This window comes from Colobus angolensis, unplaced genomic scaffold, assembly GCF_000951035.1.
Source record: "Colobus angolensis palliatus isolate OR3802 unplaced genomic scaffold, Cang.pa_1.0 Scaffold6, whole genome shotgun sequence".
In the NCBI taxonomy this organism is placed as follows: Eukaryota; Metazoa; Chordata; class Mammalia; order Primates; family Cercopithecidae; genus Colobus; species Colobus angolensis.
The window spans coordinates 1965326-1978068 of NW_012119598.1; positions in this window are offsets into that span (position 1 = coordinate 1965326).

The window sequence follows — 12743 nt, forward strand, 5'->3', positions numbered from 1 at the left end:
TTGAGTAGCAGGACTTCCACAAATAAATTTTGAGGGGACACAGTTTAGCCTGTAACACTTTTCCAGATTTCTTTATTTCTTTTAATGATTTAATTTTAATTTACTTGTTTCTAATTTGTGTTCAAATTAGCACCATAAGGAAAGTTCATCTGTGTGCTTCCTGGCTCCCTGAGGCAACTGCAGTGAAATTGGCTCTTGCTGAATTGGTAACTGTCAGGTAATGCTGAAGAAGCCAAGATGGGGAGAGAGAAACCAGATCTTGCTTACATCAGCTGGGTCCATAACCAGCTGCACCTAAAGCCACTGCTTATTTACTTGAACCGATAAAATCCCTATGGCTCAAGCCAGCTGGGACTGGGGTTTCAGTTGCTTGCAACTGAAAGAGTCCTAATGGGTACGCACACAGTAGCATTCTTCCCTCCTGCCCCACTTGAGGGTGCTAGAATTATTATTATTATTATTATTATTATTTTGAGACAAGATCTCCCTCTGTCACCCAGGCTGGAGTGCAGTGGCATAACAATCATGGCTCACTACAACCTCAACCTCCTGGGCTCAATTGACATTCTGATCTCAGCCTCCCAAGTAGCTGGGGCCACAGGTGTGCACTACCATGCCTGGCTAATTTTCGTATTTTTTGTAGATACAGGGTTTTTCTCTGTGGCCCAGGCTGGTCTTGAACTCCTGGCCTACCTTGGCCTCCCAAAGTTCTGGGATTACAGGTATAAATCACCCCTCCCAGCAGTTCTAGAATTATTTTTTTTCTAAGCTGAAAATAATTGCCTTTAAACATCTAAATAATTTAAATTATTGATACAAATATATAGCTGTTAGTGTTTTTTACTGGTAAATACTTTCCCCCTAATGAATTGGACCTAGTTTGAGGGCATGTCTTAGTCCATTCAGGCTGCTATAAGTAAATATGATAGACAAGGTAGCATATGAACAACAAAAACTCATTTTTCACAGTTCTGGAGGTTGGACAGTCCAAGATCAAGGTGCTGATGGATTTGGTGTCTGGTGAGGGCACACTCCTGGCTCAGTTTGTGTCTTCTCTGTGTCTTCACATGGTAAAAGGGGTGAGGGGTTTCTCTTCTGTCTCTTCTTACAGCGGCACTAGTCCCATTCATGTAGGCTCCACTCTCTTGACCTAATTACCTCCCAAAGCCCCCGTCTCCTTCACATTGGGAGTGAGGGTTTCAACTCATGAATTTTGGGAAGACATAAAACATTCAGATCTCAGCAGTGCCATTTGATGAGTTTTGATAGAGGAACACATTCACGAAACCACTACCACATTCCCAAGCAGTCCTGTATCTCAAAGGTCATTCTTATTTCTTCATATTCTTCTATGTTACTTTTCATTTTCTGAAGCCAGAACTAAGAGAGAACTTACGTTTTCTCTTTGGCATTGGTTTTTACTCTTATTTTTGGAGGTTCAGCACTAACGCAATGGGAGAACGCACCCAAGGGGCAGTTTAAACCAAAGGTAAAGATAGGGAGTGAGAACAGACAACTTTTTTACTTTTATATCTTAATTAGGTATCATTTACCAAGAGCATGCTACATGTTTGGAACTGTTCCAAGTCATGATTTATCTTGTTTACTCTTGAAAATAAGCACTTGGGGTAGGCACTCTTATTTCCAAATTTTACAGATTAGGAAACTCATAAATAGAGCAATCAGCTTGATCAAAGTTAAGGAGCTCATAAGTGGGCTAAATTCGTGTTATGGCTCAATCAGGTTCCCCCCAAATTCATATGTTGAAGTCCATAATTCCAGTACCTGAGAATATAACTGCATTTGGAGATAAGGTCTTTAGAGGCAATTAAATTAAAATAAGGTGTTAGGGTGGGCCCCTATTCCAATAGGACTTCTGTCCTTATAAAAAGAGGGAGAGAATCAGGGGTGTGTATATGAACAGAGAAAAGTTCTTGTGAGGACACTGTGAGAAGATGGCCATCTGTAAGCTAAGGAGAGAGGCGTCAGGAGAATCCAATCCTGCCAACACCTTGATCTTGGACTTCCAGCCTCCAGAACTGGGAGAAAATTAATGTCTGTTGTATAGACACTCAGTTCATGGTATTTTGTTATGGCAGCACAAGCAAACTAATACACTTGGCCAAAGGGACTGTGCAGTTGTGATTCTGTTACAGATCTTGAGTTGAGGCATGTCTTAGGCTGTCCTTGCATTGCTGTAAAGAAATGCTGGAGACTGGGTAATTTGTAAAGAAAAGAGGTTTAGGGACAGGCCTGGTGGCTCACGCCTGTAATCCCAGCACTTTGGGAGGCCAAGGTATACGAATCACCTGAGGTCAGGAGTTCAAGACCAGTCTGGCCAACATGGTGAAACCCTATCTCTACTAAAAATACAAAAATTAGCTGGGCATGGTGGCACGCACCTGTAATCCCAATTACTTGGGAAGCTGAGGCAGAAGAATTGCTTGGACCTGGGAAACAAAGGTTGCAGTGAGCAAAGATTGTGCCACTGCACTCCAGCCTGGGCAACAGAGCCTCTGTCTTAAAAAAAAAGAAAAAAAAAAGAAAAGAGGTTTAATTGGCTCATAGTTCTGCAGGCTGTACAGGAAGCATGGTACTGACATCATTTGGCTCTGGGCAGTTTCTGGGGAGGCCCAGGGAGCTTTTACACATGGCAGAAGGCTAAGTGGGAGGTTGTACCTCAATGGTGAAAGCAAGAGCAACAGAGAGAGTAGCTGGGGGAGAAGGTACCACACACTTTTAAATGGCCATATCTCTCAAGAAGTCACTATCACAAAGACAGTACCAAACTATGAGGGATCTGCCCCTGTGATCCAAACACCTCCCTGCCCACCCTCCCCTGCCCCACCCGGCTGTACCTTCAGCACTGGGGATTACAGTTCAGCATGAGATTTGGGTGGGGACAGATATTCAGACTATATCAGCGAGATTCTCCTGCATTATCCAGATGGCTCCCATGTAATCCCAAGGGTCCTTAATTTTAATTTTTAATTTTTATTTTTGAGGCAGAGTCTCGCTCTGTCACTCAGGCTGGAGTGTAGAGGCATGATCTTGGCTCACTGCAACCTCTGCCTCCCAGGTTCAAGCAATTTTCATGCCTCAGCCTCCCAAGTAGCTGAGGTTACAGGAATGTACCACCATGCCTGGTTAATCTTTGTATTTTTGGTAGAGATAGGGTTTTGCCGTATTGGCCAGGCTGGTCTCAAACTCCTGACCTCAAGAGATCCACCCGCCTCGGTCTCCTGAAGTGCTGAGATTACAGGCATGAGCCACCACGCCCAGCACAGGGTCCTTACAAGTGAAAGAGGGAGGCAGGAGAGTCAGAGTCAGAGAAGGAGACGTGACAATGGAAATGTCAGAGTGACGCAGCATGCGAAAGACTCCCCTGGCCTTTGCTGGCTTTGCAGATGAAAGAGAGCCAGGAGTAAGGAACGCAGCAACCTTTAGATGCTAGAAAAGACCAGGACAGGGACACTTCCCTGGATTCCCCAGCAGGAACACAGTTCTGCTGACACCTTGATTTTAGCCCAGTGACAATATCAGATTTCTGACCCCTGCAACTGTAAGGTCATATATTTGTGTCATTTTAGCCACCAAGTTTGCAGGAGTTTGTTGTAGTAGCAAAACAAGACCAATTCACGTGGATTCTTTTTCACTTATAAAGAGACATTACAGTGCTAAATTTGAGAATCACTGCTCTAGGAGATTGACAACTATTATAAATGTTGTTGTAGAGGAGGAATTTAATAATTAAGTGTTAGAAAGGATAAGTTGGATTGGAGTGTAAATTGGAAAAGGTGAAGATTATAGACAGGGAGATTGTGCGGTGGCTCACGTCTGTAATCCCAGGACTTTAGGAGGCCGAGGTGGATGAATCATGAAGTCAGCAGATTAAAACCATCCTGGCCAACATGGTGAAACCCCGTCTCTACTAAAAATACAAAAATTAGCTGGGTGTGGTGACGTGCACCTATAGTCCTAGATACTTGGGAGCTGAGGCGGGAGAATAACTTGAACCCGGAGGCAGAGGTTGTAGTGAGCCAAGATCGTGCCACTGTACTCCAGCCTGGTGACAGAGTGAGTCTCTGTCTCAGGGGAAAAAAAAAAAAAAAAAAAAAGAGAAGCTATTGTAATAGTTCAAACAGGAGAAGAAGGGTATCTGAACTTGAGCAGGGCCAAGTTAAGTTTCAGGGTAAAGGATGTATTTGGTAGTTTTAGGAGGAAGAATCAACAATACTTGTTAAAAAATAAGATAGGGTCTTGGATGATGTAGGGAGACCCCCTGAAACTATTGCTACAGAATAAAAGATGAAATGCTCCTGATTATTGTAAATACAAAGTTGTATGCAGGATTGTGTAAAGACAATTCCAGGTTGGACTGCCAGAATGAGCCAACAGCACATGATGTACTTCCCCCTGCAGAGAGCCTATGAATGGACGTGCAGTCAGGGAGGTTTCACATCACCAAGATTCCTATCCCAGAAAAGCAGATGTTCATAACTCTGGGAGTAGAATGTGACCCTTGTGGAGAGCCTATAAATGGATGCATGAAGGACGCCTGTTCATATGGATAAGATAGGGCTGTAAATGCCCTCATCTTGCCACAGCTCTTCTAGGCCTCTTTAGGGTTAAGACATACTCCCTTCTGAGAATTTCTGGTCTAACCGGTTGTCTAGCTTCACATCCTGTTTCTATGGATTGTTTGTAACCAGTTTTTACTGCAACTGTTACTGCTGATTAATATCTTGCTAATCATAGGTTATGGAAAGACTGTGTTTCTGTTTTAAGGCTCTGTTAGAAATTACTGATGCACACACTATATTGTAAATTCTTACCTCTGAATACTGTACTTCTGCATACAGATGTTAAAGAATTACTTCATGCCCATGTGACCATCTCGCCTCATAATCAAATGACCCTAAATCCCTCACTAACTTATCCCCGCCCTCACTGAACTTAATAATAAATGCTGGCATATCCAGTGCATTGGCGGCATCGTGGGACCAGAAGGCGATGACTCCCCTGGACCCAGCTTTCACTATCTTGGGTGTGTCTATTATTTCTCGACCTGCCGATCCGCCTGGGAGCAAAGAAAGAGCCCCGTTGCATTGCGGGCTGCTGGTCAGATCCCGCAATAGGATGACATTCAAGTTTGTGGTTAGGAGAACTGGGTATGCTGTGGTACTAGTTTTGTTTGACGTCTAAATTGAAAACTGGTGTTTAGGGGAGGGAAGTTTGAGTTAGAAATAGACTTGACATCATCGTGTAGACAAATAGTGAGGCCACAGTTATGTATGAGATCACTCAAAGACAAAAGGGAAAAGGAGGAAACAAATGGGCTGAGACTCAGGTTATCTACCTCATAGTAACTTAGTTACCTTCCAAATTGTTTTCTGCAATCAGGAAATCTTCACTTATTAACCATTTATAGGGAAAGAACCATTTAATGGGAATATTTGCCAATAGATCTTCAAAACTATGGGTGATCCAGGGTCTGTGTGATCAAATTTTGAAACTATTGCTACTGCTGGTATATTGAGGGGAAAAAGGAGACCATGTCTTAGTACATGAGGCATGCAGACACTTTACAGTTCTTAGTGGGGGTCATGTGGGACAGCCTGTGTATTACTATGTGAAGTTGCTGTCCCTATCTAATGAGTCAGCAAAATGGCTGTTATTTATTTAAACTTTTTTGAGAGGCAAGAGTTAATAATAATTGGAAAGCAGTACAAGTGTGAAGAACCCCCACTTGGGGGGAAAAGAATCCTCAAACATGCCTGATCTTGTGGGTGAGTCATGGCTTCCAAAATAGGTTACATGTGTTTGAAAGCAGAAATTGTGTCTTAAAAGCCTATGGATTTTCAAGCTACTCCCCTATGAACTATTTTGTGACATGGGCTCAGGTGTTTTATTCACTCATTAATGAGGAAATTTCCCAATTCCTGGTAGAATTTAATCAAACAAGAGTTTTTGCAAGTCAGTCTCTTACACTGTTACTCAAACGTTTTTTACCTGCTACCCTTGCGGGATAAAATGAGTGAAAAAGTACCACACACACACACATATAAAACAACAGAGTCAGAAACACCTGATTATTCTTAGTCCAAGGGCTTGTTTTATTTTGGAACACTAGAGCTTACAGTTGTGATTTTCTTCTTCTTACAGTGAAACTGCCTTTGCAAAATTATAACTGAGGGAATTATGACAGTGACAGAGATCAGACCTAACCGACTCCATCTTGCTCTTAACTTTTAAGCTGTCCTTGTTCATTTCTGGGCATAGGCTGAACTTACTTTGGGAAGGAATTCAGTTCACGGTTTGGCTCCGAAGCTAAATTGATAACAGCTCTTACTGGAAAAGACTCCCTTCTTGCCTGGGGACCAGTCTGTCTTTGCAGGACTAACAAATTAATTACAAGATTAGAAATTGTGGTTTAGGTGTCAGACAGCCTTTGACTCCAAGAGTCTGAACCTCCCCAAATTGCTCCTGGGGATAGCATCACTACTGCAAAACCTAAGATCAGTGCTTGGGATAGTTTGCACACCCTGCACTGGATGGATCACCACCACCCAGATGGGTAATCTGACTGAATCAGTTCTGCCATCCCACCCAGGTACGGAAGACAGCAAGAAAACCTCACTTCAACCCCCTATGATTCAATCTCCAACCCAACTAATCAGCACTCCGCACTTCCCAAGCCCCTACCCACCAAATTAATCTTTAAAAACTCTGATCCCCCTCCAGGCTGGGAGACAGAGCGAGACTCCATCTCAAAAAAACAAAAACAAAACAAACAAGCAAACAAACAAATCCTCCAATCCCCAATTTCAGTAACAATAAAACTCCAGTCTCCCTCACAGCCAGCTCTGCATGAATTACTCTTTCTCCACTGCAATTCCCTCTTCTTCTGTCTTGATAAATCAGCTCTGTCTAGGCAGTGGACAAGGTGAACCCATTGGGCGGTTACAATAGTTAGCAATTACATTTCCCACTTTGGAGGATGAAATGAAATCTGTTTTCCAGTGTGTATTTTGTAGTGTACTAATTCTGTGGGATTCAGGGCTTATATAAAAAACTCTTCAGTCAAATAAATTTGGGGAATACTGGTTTAAACAAAATTAAACTGTTTCCTCAGAGTCTATGAAATGAGATTGTACCTTACATATCTCCAGGAAAAAATGGAGCTACATTTTCCAAACATACTTGACCTCAGCACCATAGTTTTTCTTCACTCTATCTTGTGGGGCTATTGTTCCATAGAAGGCGTTTCGTTTGTTTTAAACATTGATATTGAGCATCTCATGTTCATGTTTAGCTAATGATTCCTGGGTATGTTATCTCATAAACAAACTTGGGAATGACTGCTCTATGTCACCAGAAAAACCTGGGAGATTACTGAACAGTAGGCATAGTATGGCAAAGACTGCTTATTGTTCCTCAGAATCCATTCTCATCTTCTTCTTTTGATAATACCACTCCCAAATTTTAACAATGCACAGAAAAGTCTTCCTTTCAAGCCTCCTTTGTAGGAGGCAAAAACATTGAATTCTGGAGGAACCAATATGAAAAACCTCCGTGTTACAACATATTTTAAGCTTCATCTCTCCTATTTCTGTTGGCTGGTATGCAGATGTGATGGTAGGAGCCAAAGCAGCCATACTGGGATAGGAGATGAAACCTGAAGCTGTGAATGGCAGAGAAATATGATGGAAATAGTCTGGGACCTCAAGATTATAGAGCCACCATATCTACCCTGAAGTGCTTACATAGTGTTTTAGATAAAAGGAAAATGTACCTTGATCTGGTCTAAGCCATTTTTAAGTTATGGAGCCTTTGTTATAACCACTGAATTTATATCTTAACTCATCACTGGGCATGTGAATCAGGAGGAATGAGAAACACATGAGGACATGACAGCCCTGGGCGCTGAATGCACTCAGAACAGCTGTGGTTTGCTGGTTAAGATGCTGTTGGCGTGTTTTTATTTTGTGTTTACTATTACGCTGCTTTCTTATTGCCATCTTCCTTGTCAACGATGAACACATTAGCTGTGATTTACCTTCCTGAAGCCATTATTATGCTTATCAGGATAATTTATTTACATTATTTGATAGTTTTTTTTTCTTTAGAGTTCAAAGTGGAAACTTTGACATACTGTCTTTTGCAGCAAATGAATTCTTTTTCTCAGACCAATTTTCAAAAGAAATACAGACTATCCAGGAGGTGTGACAAACCTGAATTGTCATTTCTGTCTCCATGCCACCTGTGGCAGAAGGAGGTTCAATTCAGCAAACATTTATTGGAAACCTACTGTATGCCCAGCTTTGTGCTAGATTCTGTGGTGATGACAGAAGACAAAGTCCTTGCTATTAAATAGACTACAGACTGGAGTTCTTGCCCTGCCTTTATGGGATTTTCTTGTTTGTTGGTTTTGCACAGATGTGCTACATAGGGCTCCCCTTTCCATGTGCAGTTTTACCAATATGAGACTTAATCAAAAAGTGCTGAACACCTACTGTTATGGAATGTTGCTATAGATATGACTTTATAGCTGCAAGAAACATGATCCTTTAAGACTAATTAAAAGAGCACATGTAGCAATGAGCAAACATTATAACAGTGTGAAATTAAATGCTGCTTATTTAATAGTTGCAGGCATCCAGGTGGTCAGTTTTTGCCCAATGCATGACAGATTTCTTTCTTTTTTTTTTTTTTTTTGAGATGGAGTCTCACTCTGTTGCCCAGGCTAAAGTGTAGTGGCATGATCTCGGCTCACTGCAAGCTCCGCCTCCTGGGTTCACACCATTCTCCTGCCTCAGCCTCCCCAGCAGCTGGGAATACAGGTGTCCGCCACCACGTCTGGCTAACTTTTTTGTACTTTTAATAGAGACGGGGTTTCACCGTGTTAACCAGGATGGTCTCGATCTCCTGACCTCATGATCTGCCTGCCTTGGCCTCCCAAAGTGCTGGAATTACAGGCGTGAGCCACTGCCCCCAGTGACAGATTTCTAATAATCTCCATGGGAAAAATTTCTGTAGCACTCTGCCGAAAAATTAATTTCCTTATAGAGAAAAGAGGAAGAGTTAGGTGCGAGAGAAGATGAAGTGTATACAGTTGTGATGTGAAATGGAAAGGGTTTCCCCTCACACCCCCAACTTCTGTTTTGGTGCATCCCATTTGTCATTTTCATTGTTCCCTAGGTTTGCAAAATCACAGTGTCAAAGAACCTGCTTAGAGCGTCAGAAGAGAAAGCATGGTAACCAGTTTTGATAAAGATAAATAAGCCCTTTGTCTAAATAACTTCCTTGTGTCTTCTGATGGTGCCTTTGTGATTTACTGAAATGTCTGCCCCAGCAGAAGACTCACATTTTCTAGATGAGCGAAGTCCATGTGATATATCACCTGGAGACAGAAACAATCACAGATTCTTCTCCATAGTCACTTACACCTCCTAGTCTTCTTTAGTCCCCAGGCGTCCTATGCTTTTAAGGCAATTTTTGTCATTATTCATAGTATCACTACAGATGTGTGGAGTTCCAGTATTTAGATAGCACAGGAGCAAAAATGATGGCAGAATTTGTTGAGGCCAAAGCTAAGCGTTAATAATTGTCTTGATTGGGCATAGTGGCTCACGCCTGTAATCCCAGCACTCTGGGAGGCTGAGGTGGGAGGATTTTTTGAGTCCAGGAATTTGAGACTAGGTTGGGCAACATAGTGAGACCCCCATCTCTACAATCAAGGAAGGAAGGAAGGATTAGCCAGGTGTGGTGGCATAAGCCTGCAGTCCTAGCTACTCATGCAGCTGAGATGGGAGGATTGCTTGAGCCCAGGAGGTCAAGGTTGCAGTGAGCCATGACCATGCCACTGTACTCTGGCCTGAGCAAGAGGGCGAGACACTGTCTCTAAAACAAAACAAAAAACAAACCCCAAACTGTCTTTTGTGTACCCCCAGTAGAAAGAATACTGGCAACCAAGTAGAGAAAGATAAATGGAGCATGACTGGAGGCAGAAGGTTTATGAGGGGAGGTGTGGAAAGAAAAGACTTTGAGTGCCTCCACTATGTACTTCCCTTTTCTTCTCTTGTTTCATTCTCACTACAAGGTAGGCACAATTATTCTGTGTAAAAGAAAATTGAGATTTAGGGAGATTAAATAATTTACCCAACTGGACAGCTGGATTCAGTCTTTCATCTGTCTACAATTGTGGACAAAGAACAAATCAGAAGTGACCTGTGTGATCTAAAACATGGAGGGCATTTTCCTAAATGTCCTGTACTGTTTACAGACTCTTGGGACCTTCCCAAACAATGGCCTGTAAAGTGGCAACCCATGTCATAACTGAAATAAAATTTTCTGGTGACCTAATGGATGGCAGATCACATCAGACTGTTTTTGGTTTAGGGGAAAATGTGATATTTCCTGCACACTGATGTTATGGACTGCAATTCGTATGTGCCATACATGTAAAGTGACCCAGTGAGTTGTAGTCATTGTGAATATTAACATTATGTGGATGCCACCCTCAGAGAATAGCTTGTCTTTATTTTGTCAGCTCCAAGATCATGCATTAGAGGCATCCAAACCCATGGCAGAACCTCTGACTTCTCTGCATTCTTTTTAGCTGACTCATGGTACAATTCTCCATCATCTCAGCCATTTTCAAGGCAGGAATTGGTGCAGAGAATAAAATATTTTAACACAGACATTCAAGACACCCTTAAGAGTAAGATCAGCAAGCTGACAGTTTCAATGGAGATGTACATATCTGAATTGTTGCCTCGACCTTCACCGTGAAAGGTGAGCACCACACACAGCAGTAAGGGCTTTATGTCTGCAATAAGCTTTAACAGGGCAGCGCTTGTGTCCTGCAGACAAAAATTCTCAAAGGAAAACAAAAATCCTCTGAGAAAAAAATATTCCTGTAATCACAGATGGTGTGGTATATTTGCTCAACCTCAGGGTGGGAACATTCTGTTTCTCTCTGGGAGGGAATGCAGATATCTAATAATAATGAAGATGAATGAAGATTCCTGAGATTCCTTGTTTCAGGCAATAAATCCTTTGCTCCTCTTGTTCTATTTTCAGGAAATTGTCTGGGAGCAGGCTGCTTCCTGCTACAATTGCCAGTAGTGGGCAGATAGAAAGAAAGGCGAAGGCTAGGGGGAGAAAGAAACTGCTCAGCCGCCCCGCTTGCCGCATGCTTCAGAGCCGTACAAGTATTCCAAATATGGGAAGCGAAGAGTTTCTCTTCCTTACTCTTGGTAGTGACTTAAAATCCTCTTTTCTACTTTTTCTGGGGGTGGGGAGGGTGAATGTTTGGCCTGAGAAAAATTGCAGCAGGCTGGAAAAAATTTTGTTCTTTTGATTCTCAAATGGAGTGTTTTGAAGTTAGCACTGCAAATGTGTTCAAATAATAGGCACATTAGGACCTCAATGATGGAAGAGCTGAAAACAATGTGGTGGCCCCGTTCTGTGTGGGATTGAGGTTAGATGGTAGAGCACGCTGCTGGCTGTAGGACTAGATTGGACTACATCTGGGCAGACCTCAGGGGTTGAGGAGTGAGAGTGTGGCAGCCGTGAAGGGAGACAAGGAATTTGGGTGAATTCTTGAGCAATTCAAACCCCAGTAGCTTCAAAGAGCATCAACAACTTCCCACTAACTAGCTTTGCTGGCAATTTGTTACTTCTGAGACTCAAAACCATCCACATCAACAACTTGTTGACTATGTAAGCATCACTGTATTATTTGGCCATCTTCACTAACATGACTTTACTCTCATGCTGTCTTCACTGATGTGCCTTACTATTTCAGTGAAGTGGATCAGCATATAACATCCCAAACTATGCCACTTGGGCATAAAGATTGCTTTGAGCTGAAGTCAATTAAGTAGTAAGTACACAAGGAGCTCTCTCTCTGTCCTCCCCTATCTTTCTAGAAGTGGGGGATAAACTTCCCTTTGTGAAGTTCATCCCCCTCCACTCTCACATACAAGAGGAGGAAAAACAACCATTATCCCTGGAGACAGAAATTTGGTACCAACATGGGTCTGTACATACAAACCTTATTAAAACTGCCCTTATTTTTCACTAGACTGCTCCTCCTTCCTACCATTTACTATTCCTAGAAGCCCAAACCTCTTTTCCTTCATGTTACCATTTCACCACAATTTATTACCCTTTGTTAAAATGGTATACAACCTTCCAGATGTAACCACTTTTTTGGGCCTTCACTTCTTTCTGTGAAGGTCTTTGTGCATATAAAGATTAAAATATTAACAACAACAACAAAAGTATGCTTTTCTCCTGTTAACTTGTCTTTTCTTTTATCAGTTTAATTAGCAGGCCTCAGAAACGGACTATAGGAGGATAGAGGGAAAAGATTTATCTCCCCTCTACTGGAAACTTTTGCCCAATAAGAAGAAAATTGCTAACAACTTTATTATTTTCTTCAGGAACTTCCTGAAAAGCTCATTTAAGTGAACATCAGAATGTTCCATCTTTTAATAGCATCAGATTTCTGTTTACTGTACAAGTCTCTTAAAAACCTTCATCTGAAAACCCTCTTCTTATGTCCACTAATCCTAGTGATTATATGGTAACTACTGTCCTAAAAATGTCCTGCATTAAAAGACCCACCTTGGCCAGGCACAGTGGTTCATGCCTGTAATCCCAGCACTTTGGGAGGCCGAGGTGAGTGGATCACTTGAGGTCAGTAGTTCTAGAGCAGCCTGAACAACAAGGTG